Below are 17,695 nucleotides of genomic sequence, written 5' to 3' on the forward strand. Positions count from 1 at the left end.
GCTCCGACGACCATGCCATCCGGATTCCCGTGGGGGATGCCTCCCAATTTCATGCCCGAGGGCCCTGCTCCCACCTTTGCTTCTATGCCGACATCTAGCTCGGTCCTTGCTGTTCCTCCTCCTATCGTGCATACTCTGCCCAGAGTGACGACACCATCTATCATTCTGAGCCGTTCGAGGGCCCAGATGTCTATGAGAAGATGGATGCTATGAACGATCAATTTCTTGAGCTTCGCAAGGAATTGAAAACTCTCAGAGGAAAGGATCTTTTCGGCAAGTCTGCTGCCGAACTCTGCTTGGTTCCAAATGTGAAGATTCCTGTGAAATTCAAGGTCCCTGACTTTGAAAAATACAAGGGGGAACACTTGCCCTCTCAGCCACCTAGTCATGTATGCCAGGAAAATGTCGACTCAAACCGACAATGATCAATTGCTCATCCACTACTTCCAGGATAGTTTGTCCGGTGCTGCTTTGCGTTGGTACATGGGTTTAGACAGTGCGAACATCCGATCCTTCAATGATCTTGGCGAGGCCTTCGTCAAGCAGTACAAGTACAATATGGATATGGCTCCCGATAGGGATCAATTGAGGGCCATGTCCCAGAAGGACAAGGAAACATTCAAAGAGTACGCCCAAAGGTGGCGAGAGTTAGCAGCGCAGATCGTGCCTCCGCTAGAAGAGAAAGAGATGACTGAGATCTTTTTGAAGACCTTAAGTTCTTTTTATTATGAGCGGATGATTGCTAGCGCTCCTTCTGACTTCACCGAGATGGTGAATATGGGGATGCGTCTAGAAGAAGGGGTTAGAGAAGGACCTTTGACCAGAGAAGAAGGCTCTTCTGCCAAACGGTATGGGGCGTTTGCGAAGAAGAAAGAAGGAGAGGCACATGCTGTGACTTCCCATGTGAAACCGAGAAGACCCTCTATGAGGAGGAAGACCGTGCGTCCCGCCGGTAATCAGCATCAGGTGGCTCATATAGCACCTATCTTCAGAGATAATCAACAATACTAGCAACATAACAACAATCAGCAACCGCATCAGCAATATCAACATCAACAGCACCGCCCGTAATAGCAGGCCTACCAGCCTCGAAACAGTAATCAAACTAGCACGAGTTACGAGAGGAAAAGGGTCGCCTTCGATCCTATTCCGATGACGTATGCAGAGTTATATCCCTCTTTGATAGAGAGAAAGTTGATTACTCTGAGAGACCCACCGGCTATACCTGCTAACCCCCAGTGGTGGTATAAGCCTGAATTACATTGTGTTTACCATTCTGGTGCTCCCGGCCACGACGTGGAGAATTGTTACCCTTTGAAGACCAAGGTTCAAGACCTTGTGAGGTGTGGCATTCTGTGTTTCGAGGACGTAGGTCCTAACGTAAAGAAGAACCCACTGCCCGAGCATGGGAAATCTGTCAACATGGTCCAGGGCTGCCCTGGCAAGTACAAAGTCAAATATGTCAGTCATATTCGACAATCTCTGGTCAAGATGCATCGTTTTCTATGTGATTATAGTCATTATGAGCATGACCACGATAGATGCCGAGTCTATTCTATCAACCAGAGAGGTTGTCGCCAGGTGCGCAAGGATGTTCAAGAAATGCTGGATGAAGGAGTCATGGAGATCCTTCAGAACAGAAATATTGACGAAGATGCTGATGAGGTCAATGTAATTTCTCTAGTATTTCGGATCCCCGAGCGTGTTATCATCAAGTATGATGGTAGCAAGCAGAAGGTTTCCCCCACATTAACCATCAAGCCAGCCGGACCAGTACCGTATCCTTCCGAAAAAGCAATTCCCTATCGCTACAACGTTGTCGCCGTAGAAAGTGGGAAAGAGGTGTCCTTGCCATCTTCATCTATTGTTAACATTGCTGATGTTAGCGGTCTGACCCGTAGCGGTCGTGTATTTTCAGCACCGCCAAAGCCCCAGGCTAATGCTGATTCTGTTGAACGCCCGATTAGGAATGCGGTGAGCACTCCGAATCTGGCACCTGTTGTTAAGCCCTCCTCTGCATCAAGAACTCCTACTTCTGTTGGCCCGAACGGCAATGTGAAAGAAGACTGTGATGAGATGTTGAGGCTCATCAAAAGAAGCGAGTATAATGTTGTAGACCAGCTTCTATAAACGCCATCCAAGATATCAGTGTTATCATTGCTTTTGAATTCAGAACCACACCGAGAGGCTCTGCAGAAGGTTTTGGATGTGGCATATGTGGATCACGATGTCACGATAGAACAATTCGATAGCATTGTTGCAAACATCACTGCTTGTAACAACCTGAGTTTCTGTGACTCTGATCTCCTCGAGGAGGGAAGAGACCATAACTTGGCATTACATATATCTATGGGTTGCAAAGACGACACCATGTCCAATGTGCTGGTGGACACTGGGTCATCACTAAACGTATTGCCAAAATCCACTCTCTCAAAACTGTCATATCAAGGGCCTCCCATGAGGCAGAGTGGAGTGGTTGTGAAGGCTTTCCATGGGTCTCGCAAAACGGTGATTGGGGAAGTTGACCTCCCAGTCAAAATCGGACCGAGTGATTTCCAGATTACCTTCTAGGTTATGTACATTCACCCATCGTATAGCTGTCTCTTGGGCAGACCATGGATTCACGAGGCAGGCGCCGTGACATCCACCCTACACCAGAAACTGAAATTTGTAAAGAACAAGAAGTTGGTGGTGGTAGGGGGAGAAAATGCTCTCCTGGTTAGCCATTTGTCTTCCTTCTCCTATATAGATGCTGAGGATGAAATTGGAACTCCTTTCCAAGCTTTATCTATTGCTGAACCTATTGAGAAGAGAACTCCTTCATTCGCTTCCTATAAAGATGCAAAGTTGGCCATTGAGTGTGGTGCAACTGCTGGTTTAGGAAAAATGATTGAGTTGGAAGACAACAAGTCCTGGGCTGGCATAGGCTACTCTTCTAGGGTGTTCAGCACGCAAAGGTTGTTCAAGAGTGGAGGGTTCATCCATACTAGTCAAGGAGACGAAGAGGATTCTGGCAATTTCGTCATCCCTGGGGGGATCTGCAATAATTGGGTCGCTGTGGATATTCCAACAGTTATCCATAAGTCAAAGTAATGTTCATTGTGTTTGAAAACCTTCCTCCCATGCCAAAAGGAGGAGTGATGACATTGTTGGCGCATTAATACAATGATATTTTCATTCAATAAATTCATGTTAAATGTTTGTTTTTCCAATTATTTTCCCTTTTCGCTTTTTTGCATGAAATTGGTGATCACATAAAACCTAAAAATAGAATAAAATCAATCTTTTCATCTGCATAATGATTGCCTTGTTTGAATTCTAAAGCTTTTCATATCCAAAATCATTATGCAGGTTAATCAAACCCATTGAACATAATGACCCAACACCATCTCCCAACTTTGAACTCCCTGTATTTGAGGCGAAAGAAGATGATGTTGAAGATATTCCTGATTAGACTACCCGTCTACTTGAGCATGAAAAGAAGATCATCCAGCCGCATCTTGAGAATCTGGAAACAGTCAACTTGGGATCTGAAGAGTGTGTGCGAGAAGTGAAGATTGGGGCACTCCTGGAAGAGTCTGTTAAAAAGGAGTTGATTGAATTGCTACGAGAATATGTTGACGTATTTGCCTGGTCATATGAAGATATGCCCGGTCTAGATACTGATATTGTGCAACATTTCTTACCCTTGAAGCCTGAGTCTGTGCCGGTAAAGCAGAAACTTAGAAGAACTCATCCTGATATGGCAGTAAAGATCAAAGAGGAGGTTCAGAAGCAAATTGATGCAGGGTTTCTGGTGACTTCTACATATCCCCAATGGGTGGCCAATATTGTGCCCGTACCTAAGAAAGATGGAAAAGTCCGGATGTGTGTAGACTATAGAGACTTGAAAAAAGCTAGTCCGAAAGATGATTTTCCTCTACCACATATTGATATGTTGGTAGACAATACAACTAAATTCAATGTATTCTCATTTATGGACGGATTTTCCGGATATAATCAGATCAAGATGGCACCCGAGGATATGGAGAAGACAACATTCATCACACCTTGGGGAACATTCTGTTATCGAGTGATGCCCTTCGGTTTGAAGAACGCCGGAGCCATGTATCAACGAGCTATGACCACCTTGTTTCATGATATGATGCACAAGGAAATCGAGGTATATTTTGATGATATGATCGCTAAGTCAAGAACGGAAGTTGAACATGTAGAGCACCTGTTGAAGCTTTTTCAGCGTTTGAGGAAGTATAAGCTCCGTCTGAATCCCAACAAGTGTACATTTGAAGTCCGTTCCGGCAAGCTATTAGGCTTTATTGTTAGAGAGAGAGGTATTGAGGTTGATCCTGCAAAGGTCAAAGCAATACAAGAGATGCTGCGCCCAAAACTGAGAAGCAAGTCCGAGGTTTTCTTGGCCGCTTGAATTATATTTCTAGATTCATATCCCACATGACTGCCACATGTGCACCGATATTCAAGCTCCTCCGGAAAGATCATTCCCATGATTGGATCGAAGATTGCCAGAAAGCTTTTGACAGTATTAAAGAGTATCTGTCTGAGCCTCCGATTTTGTCTCCACCCGTGGAAGGAAGACCTTTGATTATGTATCTGACTGTTCTTGAAGACTCAATGGGTTGTGTCCTTGGTCAGCAAGACGAATCAGGAAAGAAAGAATATGTTATTTACTACTTAAGCAAGAAGTTCTCCGATTGTGAGTCTCAATATTCAATGCTCGAAAAGACATGTTGTGCTTTGGCTTGGGCTGCTAAGCGCTTACGCCAGTATATGTTGAATCATACGACTTGGTTGATATCCAGAATGGATCCAATCAAGTATATCTTCGAGAAGCCTGCCTTAACAGGGAGGATTTCCCGTTGGCAGATGTTGTTATCTGAGTATGATATTGAGTATCGAGCTCAGAAGGCTATTAAAGGTAGTATCTTGGCTGACCACTTGGCACATCAGCCGATTGAGGATTATCAGCCAGTTCAATATGACTTCCCAGATGAGGAGATTCTGTATTTGAAAATGAAAGATTGTGATGAGCCTACACTCGATGAAGGGCCAGAGCCTGGTTCCAAATGGAGTATGGTATTTGATGGCGCTGTAAATCAGTATGGAAATGGTATTGGGGCAGTGATTATTACTCCTCAGGGCACACATTTTCCTTTTATAGCAAGGCTAACTTTCAAATGCACGAATAACATGGCTGAGTATGAAGCTTGTATTATGGGATTGGAGGAATGCATTGATCTAAGGATCAAGCATCTTGATGTATATGGTGATTCGGCCCTCGTTGTTAATCAGATTAAGGGTGAATGGGAAACGAATCAGCCTGGTCTCATTCCATATAGAGATTATGCGAGGAGGATTTCAACATTCTTTACTGAGGTTGACTTCCATCATATTCCTCGAGATGAGAATCGGATGGCAGACGCTCTTGCTACACTTGCTTCGATGATTGTGGTTAAACTTTGGAATGAAGTCCCCAATATCACTATGATGCGCTTGGACAGACCAGCTCATGTATTTGCAGTAGAAGAGGTGAAAGATGATAAGCCGTGGTATCATGATATCAAGTGTTTCCTTCAGAACCAGATTCACCCGCCTGGGGCATCTGTGAAAGATAGGAAGACTTTGAGGAGATTATCGGGAAGTTTCTACTTCAATGGTGATGTGCTTTATAAGAGAAATTTTGACATGGTTCTGCTCAAATGCGTGGGTAGACACGAAGCAGGCCTGTTGATGACTGAGGTCCACGAGGGTTCATTTGGTACTCATTCCAATGGACATGCCATGGCTAGAAAGATGTTGAGAGCAGGCTACTATTGGCTGACAATGGAGTCTGACTGCTGCAAATATGTGAAGAAATACCTCAAGTGTCAGATTTATATGGATAAGATTCATATTCCCCCGACACTTCTGAATGTGATTTCATCACCATGGCCTTTCTCCATGTGGGGAATTGATATAATTGGCATGATAGAGCCGAAAGCGTCTAATGGACACAAATTTATTCTCGTCGCAATTGATTACTTTACCAAGTGGGTTGAAGCGACATCATATGCAAGTGTGACCAGGCAGGTGGTCGTGAAGTTTATTAAGAACCAACTCATATGCCGTTATGGTGTGCCAGATAAGATCATTACTGATAATGGATCTAACTTGAACAACAAGATGATGAAAGAACTGTGTAGTGAGTTCAAGATTACGCATCACAACTCTTCTCCCTATAGACCCAAGATGAATGGGGTTGTTGAAGCTGCTAACAAGAACATCAAGAAGATTATCCAAAAGATGGTTGTCACGTATAAGGATTGGCATGAGAAGTTGCCATTTGCTTTACATGGATATCATACGTCTGTCCGCACTTCAACAGGGGCAACCCCTTTCTCTCTTGTTTACGGCATGAAGGTTGTGCTCCCAGTAGAGGTGGAGATCCCATCAATGAGAGTCTTGATGGAGGCCAAGTTTACTGACGCTAAATGGGTTCAGAGTCATTACGATCAGCTGAATTTGATCGAAGAAAAGAGATTAACTGCCATGTGCCATGGACAATTATATCAACAAAGGATGAAGAAAGCTTTTGATAAGAAGGTCAAGCCTCGTGTGTTCCGAGAAGGTGACCTTGTGCTCAAGAAAGTCTTGTCTTTCGCGCCCGATTCCAGGGGCAAGTGGACTCCAAACTATGAAGGTCCATATGTTGTTAGGAGAGCCTTTTCAGGCGGTGCTTTGATACTTACAACTATGGATGGGGAGGATTTCACTCGTCCTGTGAATTCAGATGCAGTCAAGAAATACTTCGCCTAAAATAAAAACAGAATAGCTCGCTAAGTTGAAAACCCGAAAGGGCGACTTAGGCAAAAATGAGCGTCTCGGTGGATTGAAAACCCGAAAGGGCGGTCCGGGAAAAAGTTAGAGACATAAAAAATGAATATATGTATCCCGCTAGATTGAGTACCTCACCCTGGGGCAATCTAGGCAAAAATTAGGGATTTGGAAGGTAACTGCATCCTGACGAGACTTTGTTCTACAAGCTGTCTTCTGTTAAAGAATTTCGCTCAGTCATCATCAACCGAAGCTTCAAATACATCAGATTCAGAATTTGTGGAGAAATACTTATTATGTTCAATGTAGCCCTTTTCCAATATATATCACCAATTTCAAACTTGTAAAAATCTATGGAGTCTTGCCATTTTCAGACTTCCATTCCATCAAATAAATTTGAGCCTTTTATCCAATTATTTGCACTCTTGTGTGTTTCTATTTGTCGCAACGCGAAAAAAAATCGGCGGGGAAAATCCAGAGCCGCCACCGACGCTATTCATCCTATGACGGAAAGGGAGCGCAGGACTAACCTAAGAAAGGGAAAGGAACGGTCTTACGACCAGAGATTACAAAGTACGGGAGTCGGTTATGCAAGGGGAAGGTGTTAGCACCCCTCACGTTCGCCGTACTCGACGGGATCCACGCTCAAAAGATAGCTCAAAGGAAAGGAAAGGGTTGCTGCTAATAAACTGCTCAAAGAAACTGCACAAACTGGAACAATAAACAGGTGGGGGAGAGAAAGAAGACGGAGGAAGTGGACTCGGCAGGATGTTGCATCCTGGGCCTACGTAGTTTGTCAGAAACAAACATCAGAGTCGACGTAGTTCGGGAAAAGGGGACATGCTCGCTAGGACATCTCATCCTATGCCTACGTATCTTCTTTATCCAGAGGAGAATTAGAGCACTCGTAGCTCGGCTAATGCACGCTGAAACAAGACACCAAAAAGGGACGTTGAGACGTCAAAAGAAAACACCCAAAAGGAAACAGAATGCCAATACATGGACTTACACCCGACTCCTGACAATAACAAGAAAGGAAACAGAATGCCAATACATGGACTTACACTCGACTCCTAACAATAACAAAAAGGAAACAAAATGCCAATACATGGACTTACACCCGACTCCCAACAATAACAAACGCTAACCAGCAAACACCAAAGAAAAAGGTTATCAGAACGGACCCCAACAAAGTAACCAAATATCCAGAATAAACCCCCGATATGTGCAACCAATTACCACAAATGAACCCCCAAAGATGAACCCCAAGTGAATAACAATCATCACAAATGAACCCCGAAGATGAACCCCAATGTGAATAACTATTATCACAAATGAACCCCAAAGATGAACCCCAAGTGAATATCAATCGTCACAAATGAACACCGAAGACGAACCCCAAATGAATAAAAATTGCCATAAATGAACCCCCAATATGAACCCCATGTAATAACAGAAGAACTCCCCCAAATCAATATAGGTGAACCCCGAATGGATAACAGGTAACCAAAGTGAACCCCAACTAATGAACCCCGACTAATAACAGAAGAAATCCCCCAAGGTATGAACATACAACACACACACACACACTGAATAAACGGGTACTCACACCAACGCCAACAAATGCCGAAAACAAAGGCTCGAAACGGTAAACACAAGTCGAGAATAAGGGTGAAGACACGCGAAAACAAAGAAAAGGGTGCCCGGAGAGATTGCTCTCAACCTCCTGCCTACGTATCTCATCTGGTATGAGAATCAGGGCGACGTAGTTCCCCTTACCAGGGGTAAAACACTCTTTTAACCAGAGACCGGGGAAACAACAAACTAATAGGGAGACTAAGACTCGAGCCTAATAGTTGTCATGCAATCAATATCCCTAAGTTGACGTCTCTAACAAGAATTTGACTCAACCTAGACGCGAGTCAACTCAAGTCTAAACTCTACATACGTTCAACTTCCTCAAAAGTTATTGTACGACTCCTATAGAAATGGAGATGAGAAGAGGAAAGCACATAAACACACCAACACAAGTGAACAAACATCACACACTATAACCATACAAGAGTCTCAAACAATGGGTGGGCTTTAGTCAAGAGGGGTCATATCAACCTCGACAAACAAGCCAAACTGTAAGGGTAATCAAATGGGCTCTTAACCACTGACATTGAACGTCAGGGTGAGCAGAATAAAACGGTAATGAGGATGAGACCTCATAGCTCTTTACCCTGGCTAGGGTGAGCTCCTGACACAGAAAGCGTGGGGATCCAGAAAGCGGGATCCTTTTCCACTTGACAGACTCTGAACAAAAGATCTGGGGCACATGTTCAGAAGCATCAGCACGTAGTGCGAGCATAAAGAACGACACACTGAATAACGGGGAATCGGTTACAGATCCCTACCTTCCGTCAATTGCCTCTTCTCTAGGAGGTCTTATCAAATATAACATGCCTCTTCTTGGGGAGGTCTTTGGGCACAATTTTAAACAAACACAAACAGAGCCTCTGAAGGAGGACTTGCCAGCAAAATGCCTGTCAAAAAGGTGACAGGACTTCAGACTACATGAAGTAAGAAGCTAACTACCTGAGTGGTGTGTCAACCACAATCCAATGCTAAAGCAAGAGCTAAAGCAAGTAAGCAACTAAGGTACCTGTACAAAGACTAAACAGTTAGTACTTCAATCATAAAACCAGAAGACAAGCAGTGAAATCCTGTAACAGTTACACAATTCAATGCATAAGTGCCCTAGCACTCAAACAAGCTCATGAGCTCACCACATCAATTAAAACCCTACAAAATAAAATAGGTCAGAACTCAATGCATTTTGTATCTCACAAGGTGAGAACAAACCCAATCATCAATGATGAGTATCCACCTGAAACAAGCGACAAAGTTAGTTTATGTATATCCAATCAAACACAACAAAGCATAAACAAACAATGTCATGAGATGAATTGAATCACAAATCAGTCCAAACCAATGTAAAAGAGGCAAAGGCTCACACCACAAAGAAGACCCCAAACCAAGTTAAAGAATGGACCAAGAGCCAACCCCAAAATTGGGTCAAAACCTTAGTACAAAGACAAGACTCAAAACCTAACCAAATGACCGATCCAGGACCCATCCTTTTGCACATCACACATTCAAACACTCCCTCCAATGTCCTCAAAAGGACCAGCATCAAATCAATGATCAAGTATCTCAACTTGCTTATGTAATGTAATGACCAAAAATATGCACAAAATGAACTTCCAACTTAGAAAATTCATATCAAACCAGAAATGCATGCAATGACTTTGGGATTTTTCATATAAGTTCCTTATGCCATGAATGTTCAATATGCAAAAGATCAAGTCCAGAATGATGCAAATGCTATGTGAACAAAAATGCACCAATTCAATGTCAAAAATGTGACACAAATTGTCACATTTTTCTCTATGTGTCAAAAATGATAATAACAGGTGAGAAAAAATCCAAACCAGTGACCAAAAATTCATGTCATGTATGAATGTCATGTATGCAAAAGAGTGGATCAGAAGGTTCAAAATTGAGGATTTCATAATGCATTGAATGCACTAGATCAATTTGGCACCATATTGATTCAAAACTTCCCACATAAAAATCCATACGTCAAAAATTCTTGAATTTAACACCATAAAAAAGTAGACACAAATACAAAACTATGAAAAAAAATTGGGACTCAATTGGACAATTTTTGGATTTTTTATGAATTAAACAAAATAACCAAAGTAATTGAAATAAAAAATAGAAAATGGAGGGAAATGCAATATTTGAATAAATCAGAAAAAACACAAGCCATTGGATTTGGCGCGCTTTTGCAATCAACGGCTCACATTTAAACATTGAAACGCATCGTTCCATTAATTGATGTCATCGCCCAGTCAACGTTCAAAGCACGCGTGGCCTTGGTCAAACAAATCATATCCAATCAAACCTCCACGCAGTGCACCACATGGCACACACTCAGCAAACCCTAGCCATTAACACAGACGTCGGAGCTCCGCTCCGGTCGTCTTCCCCGACGAGCCTCCCGGTGGCTCCCACGACGGCGCCACCAAAAGTTTCCAGAAATCCACCAGACCACCACCATTCCACTCAGTTTTCAACGCTGATTCCAAATATCCTATTAGTTTCTCCTCATTCTCCCTAGGTTTTACAAATCGAAGAGAATAAGTTTCTAGATCCAAACTTTCAGTCGCCATGAAATCCTCAATTCTCACTCAATATCAATTCTAATCATATATTCATGATCTATACAACACGATCTACAATTCTATAACCTAAAATCAGCAAAAGGAGAGAGTGAAAATGAAGTCACCTGGAAATGGAGACCTCTGAAATTGTGTTCTCACAAGCTCCGCTGCTCCAGATCAACTCTTTTGAACTTCCTTTGAAGCTTTATGCAAAAAGAAATGGATGAAACCTCTTGAATACACCTCAATTTCCAAATTCGATCACCATGATAATGCATTTGAACTACTCGATTTCTTGAAGAATTGCACCAAACGATGGATGATTCTTGATTAGTGAAGCATGAGGATCAAGAATATGCAATGATCTTTGAGGTTTGTGTGATGAAAATGCAACTTCGAAGAGAGAGATTTTGAGAGAGTTTTTTCAATTCTAGATCTGAAATGGTAGTTATGGCAGTTATGATTAGGGTTTTGCTACTTATACTCCTTGCTAATGACACTGATAATTATTTTAGCCTTTTACTAATCATGATTAGTGAGTTATCATGCCAATTGCAAAGTTGCAAATTAAGCTCTCTTGGCCATGATGCACGTATTCAGCCCCATGCTAGCATTTTAATCCACTCAAGAGCAACCAAGGGTCAGGATTTGAAGATTATTTTGCTTGCATCTTAAGCAAAGAATGAATGGTGAAGATTTGCTTCATTTTGAACATGTGTGAAACAATGAATGTACATGCCTCTTTCATGCATGGCAAGGGCTCATTTTTACTCAAACATGGTCTATGAAGAAAGCTGAACTGAAGCCTTGCCTTGGTTCTTTGTGAATTTTGATTTGTAGCATGATATCATCCTTAGAACAAATGTGAAATAATGTGACTTTTGACCATGAATCTCTGAGGCTTAGCTTGCAAAATTGAGTCAAATGATGTCATTTTGAGGTGCCATGAACATGAGGAGCATTTTGCAAAAAGAATGAACCAATTTGAAGCATTATATCAAAAGTTATGCCATTCTGAATCTCCATGCACACTTTGTGATCAAATGACCATAACTTCTCAACCATTCATCATATGGACATGCATTAGGACTTTTTGGAAAGGGGATACAAGGATCTACAACTTTCATGTTCACCAAAAATCCATTTGAAATCCCTTTGATATTGAAAAGTCAAGTTGAAAGTGGACCAAAAACTTGCCAAATTTGGAAACTTTGAATTATAGGTCATTTTCCATTTTTAGTAACTTTTGCCATGACCTTTGAATCTTCAAGATAGATGTTTAGAATGATGAATAGACCCCATTTGAACATGATTAAGGTATCTCAACTCATTTCCCCACCTCATAGCCCTCAGTTGACTGCATAGTTGACTATTGGTCCTCAGATGACCTTGAAATGTCTTGATCAACTTGAGCCTCTACCACTTGGTGAAGTTGCTTCAAAATTAAACCATAGCTCATGTAAGCTCCTTATAATAATCATGTGATCCTCATCCCAAGAAAATACCTCATCTCTTTGAGAAACCCTTGTTGGAAGAACTGCATTGATTAGGGTTGACCAGAGGTCACAACCCTAATCCAGAGGAACTTGAGGATGAACTCTGAAACCTTTGATGATGATAGAACCATGATGATGGTGATATGTCCTTTCAGATAAGATGATGCTCAAGACCTTTGAAGAATCAAGAAACCCTAATTGGAATCCATACCCTCAGATGGTTGATGACCAATTCATAGAGACCCTCAGGCTTGAATCACCTAACTTCCCCACCTTTGAAAAGACTTTGGAGGATGACCTTCTTATTTTCATATGAGATACAAAATGCAATGCCTAATTCCCTAAAACATGAAATGCAATGCCCCAAACTAGTCTCAAGAAGAGGAGGGCAAATTTTGAGGTGTTACAGTTGCCCCTATTCAATCCACTTTGAACCTGTCGATATGAACAGCCTCAGCTTTCAGATGATCAGGGAGAAGAGTGGTTAAATACCAAGAACAAACGAACAATTTGCGCTCCACTGGAAATTTTCTTTTTGTTATTTTTTTTTGCTTTTTCTTGAACCCCAAAAACTTCTTTGAGTTTTTTTTCTTGGACCCCTACACAAATATTTCTCTTTCGCGCGGATGATACCTGATCATCGCATTTGAACCCCGACAACTTCATGTCACTCTTGCTGCCAAATAATGAACCCCGTTCTCCATCTGAACCCCAGTCGCCTGACGATAACTCTCGATCGTCATTGTGAACCCCATTCTCCAGAAGACACCCTGTGTTTCCTTTTCTCCATTTGAACCCCGTTCTCCATTCTCCCGTGCTAATTCCGTTGGCAACGTCGGAAATAACACCAACCACCACTCTGATGGCGACATACCAGAGGGTATACCTTCACAAAAGGAAGGTAACATGTGCATTTCTTCCCTTGAAGACACCCATACCGACTTCTGTTGGCCTCGCCAAAGTCTAAGGTGACACATGATCGGAAGACTATCCTGAGGACCTCATCCCGGATACAATCTTCAACTCCAATCTCCATCTTCAGTTGAACCCCGTTCTCTAGAAAATGCCTAGCACTTCCTTGTCTCCTGGTGGACCCCAATCTCCGCGCTGATCGCGTAACGTTCTCCAATCTTCATTTCCATCTCCGGACGACGAAATCACTTCCTCCAATATCGCGCTACTGGGGAATACGGTTGATTCAAAATCAAGATGCCGAACTCCTCAGAGTAACATCTTCATCAACCAGCTAAACCACCTCTCAAACGGTAACCACGGCTCGAGACTAGCTTATGCTTGCAATGCCGATGCATGAGTTTTACAGCGTAATGCTCCATAACCATGGAAATGCTACGCAATTAGTTATGCAATATGCTATGCTTCTCTAAATGATGAATGCATAAAAAGTATCCCCCTCAGGGGACGGCATGAGAAACTCTGTTGAGGAACTCGATATCGCTCCAATCTCCGACCCTGCTTGGGATATCACTGATGCCGAGAAAAGAGTAACCCCCACGGGGGATGACCTCTACTGAACTCGATCTGCTTGGCGACTTTACTGGGGAAAAAACTACCAACACACACCCCTGCCGGGGGAACAGCAACCATCAGGCCTGGCTACTGAGGAAACACCGACCTCGAACCCGTTGGGGAGATACGGAATATTTGACACGGAACACCCGTCGATTCGTCGAACACCGGTATTCACCATCTAACCACAGTGTCAATTTTCCACTTTTGAGAGCTCCCAGACTCATCCGATCTTTTCCGATTCATCACCTTGTACTCTTGACTTCTCTCTACTTCAAGAAAATCAACCTCCTTAGATTCGTGCCAACTCTCCAGTCTTCAGACTTTGAAGAGTCTTCTTGATTAACCCCCTAGGATCGTCGCAATTCTTTCGCCGTCTCTACACCATTTTTCAATTCCTCATCCCTGATTGGACCTCAAAGGATTCTTTTGTCAAAAAGAAACGCTTCGCACCACCACCTACAAGTGAGTGAAAATAACCAACAGCACCTGCAAAAGAGATCGTCAAATAAAACGTGCCCCAGGCGTGCCAAAATTTCAACACCCAGGTCACTCTACCTTCCGAATAAGATTTCAAGTTTCAATCCTCTAAACATGCATTAGAAGAGACCCCTACATCTCAAAATGCAAAGATTCTTATCAAAATAAACAGATGTTTTTGCAATCAAAGCGGTAATGAGAACAAAAACAAAATTATTTGACTGAATATGCATTTTATTGATTGAAAAAGGTGGCTCGTAACTGAGGAGTACACAGGAAGCAATCCCTGAAAAGAGGTAATTGCACACAAAAGGAAAATCTATCCTAATGGCAATATGAACCCGTGATCTTATCGAGTTCCAACCCGGTTACAACCCATATGTCCTCAAGACTCTCCGCGCTTTCTGCCTTCCGAAACAAGACGCTTCCGACCGATCTCTGCTTTTAGATTATCCATGTGTCATATCCAAAGTACAAACGACCATGCTAGACGCAGTTGTTCGTTTCACTCCCTCTTTTGCCTGGACGCCCTTTCGGGTTTTCAGTCCACCGGGATACCCTTTTTTGCCCAAGCCGCCCTTGTGGGGTTTTCGACTTGCCGGGTGTACAGTTTTTTTTCTTTTTATCCCTAATTTTTTCCCGAACCTTTTTCATTTTCATTTTTTTTTCATTTTTCTTTTTTTGGTTCGCCGAGATTCCCATTTTTGCCTGGACTATTTTATTCTTTCCGTCCAGCGGGTCTCTTATACGAAGTATTTTTTAACTGCGTATGCATTCACAGGGGATGGAAAATCCTCACCATCCATGGTCGTCAACAACAAGGCTCCGCCAGAGAAAACCTTCTTGACCACGAATGGACCTTCATAATTGGGTGTCCACTTGCCCCGACGATCGTTCTGAGGAGGAAGGATCCTTTTCAACACCATATCTCCCACATGGTACACACGAGGTCGCACCCTTCGGTCAAAAGCACGCTTCATTCGCTGCTGGTACAACTGCCCATGACAAACGGCCGCCAGCCTCTTTTCCTCAATCAGGCTCAACTCTTCATACCGAGTCCTTACCCATTCAGCCTCTTCCAATTTCACATCCATCAGGACTCTCAATGACGGAATCTGGACCTCAACTGGTAGCACAGCTTCCATCCCATACACAAGCGAGAAAGGCGTTGCCCCAGTAGATGTACGCACTGAGGTTCGATACCAGTGCAACGCAAACAGCAACATCTCGTGCCAATCCTTATAGGTCACGACCATTTTTTGCACAATCTTCTTAATATTCTTATTAGCTGCCTCGACCGCCCCATTCAACTTTGGACGATAAGGAGAAGAACTGTGATGCTCGATCTTGAACTCCCGGCACAGTTCTACCATCATCTTGTTGTTGAGATTAGAACCATTATCAGTGATGATTCTTTTGGGAACCCCATATCTGCAAATGATGTCTCTTTTCAGGAATCTGGCCACAACCTGTTTTTTCACGTTTGCATAAGACGCCGCTTCCACCCACTTGGTGAAGTAATCAATAGCCACTAATATGAACCGGTTCCCATTCGATGCCATAGGCTCGATCTTTCCGATCATATCAATGCCCCACATAGCAAACGGCCACGGAGACGACATCAAACTCAACGGATTTGGAGGCACGTGCACCTTGTCAGCATAAATCTGGCATTTATGACATTTCCGCACGAAGGTAAAACACTGAGCCTCCATTGTCATCCAGTAATATCCAGCCCTTAGCAACTTTTTCACCATCGCATTCCCGCTGGCGTCGGTACCAAACAATCCCTCGTGCACCTCTTTCATCAATTGGCTTGCCTCTTTTTCATCGACACATCTGAGCAAAACCCTATCAAAATTCCTCTTGTACAAAACCCCATCTTTATTCAGATAGAACGCCATGGCCAACCTCCTCAGAGTCTTTCGGTCCTTCTTAGTGTAAGAACAAAAATTGGTCTACAACAGATTCCATGATTTTGATGATAACAAAGGATGAAACCAAAATTGGCACCCTAACGAAAAGTTTCTAAGTGTGCAGGATTCTAAGGAAAGAAGGAAGAAATCATCAGATACATAATCATATCAGATACAAATTATCAGAAGACCAGAAGCATCTGAAGAAGAAACACGTTCAAGAAAGTCTAACTCTGAGTAAAACAGCAAAATATCATAAGCATCTGAACAAGAAGTACGCTCTAGAAGTTCTGACTCTAAACAACGGTATGTCAAACTCCAGAAGCTATCAGCGCTATCTGAAGAAACCATCAGAACTCAAAAGAGATCAACATCAGAAGTAAGATTCCAAGATTTCCAGAAACACGAAGACTCTGATTATGGAATTGCCAAATAAGGATGAGTAACGTTAACTTCAAATAAAGTTTTGGAAATGGATTTCCTCATACAGAAAGAGACGTTAAACTCCAAATTCAAATGAAAAGGAACTATATTTGGAAAGTAGTCATTCAAGGAGAGAAAGTCATTTTGGCAAAAAGCTATTTCAGTTATGACATTGATTCAAAGCATTGACCATCAGTTTCAACGACTACTTCACTCCTATATATAAAGGACTGCAAATCAACATTGACATAAGAATAAGCACAACAAAAAATACTGAAAGATCAGCACACATAAAAGCATTTTATTCTCTCAATCTTCACGAAGCTTTTGCTTAAAAACGTGAAACACATTGTTCTTACTGTTGTAATATTTGCTTATCTTAGAAGCACTCTAGATTACATAAGTTTTCATATTTGTTGTATTTCCTCAAGTGACTTTGTGCAGTCTGTATACTTGAGAGGACTAAGAGATCTTTCTCTTAGACGTTGTTTGTAATCAATCTTTCAAGATTAGTGGATTAAGTCCTTGTTGAAGGCGAAATCACCTTGGCCGGGTGGACTGGAGTAGCTTTGTGTTATAAGCGAACCAGTATAAAATCCTTGTGTGATTTTCATTTTGAAAAAGCGCTTATTTTCCAAACAATTCAAACCCCCCCTTTCTTGTTTTTCTCACCTTCAATTGGTATCAGTGCTCCGGCTCTGTTATTGATTTTCTAATCAAACACTTAACAGTGTAGAGAGATCCAGAACGAGAAAAACTATGGCCCACACAAATGAAAAGGATAGTTACAATGCTAAGCCTCCTATCTTTGATG

The sequence above is a fragment of the Lathyrus oleraceus genome, chromosome 2, assembly GCF_024323335.1.
Source record: "Lathyrus oleraceus cultivar Zhongwan6 chromosome 2, CAAS_Psat_ZW6_1.0, whole genome shotgun sequence".
NCBI classification, from domain to species: Eukaryota; Viridiplantae; Streptophyta; class Magnoliopsida; order Fabales; family Fabaceae; genus Lathyrus; species Lathyrus oleraceus.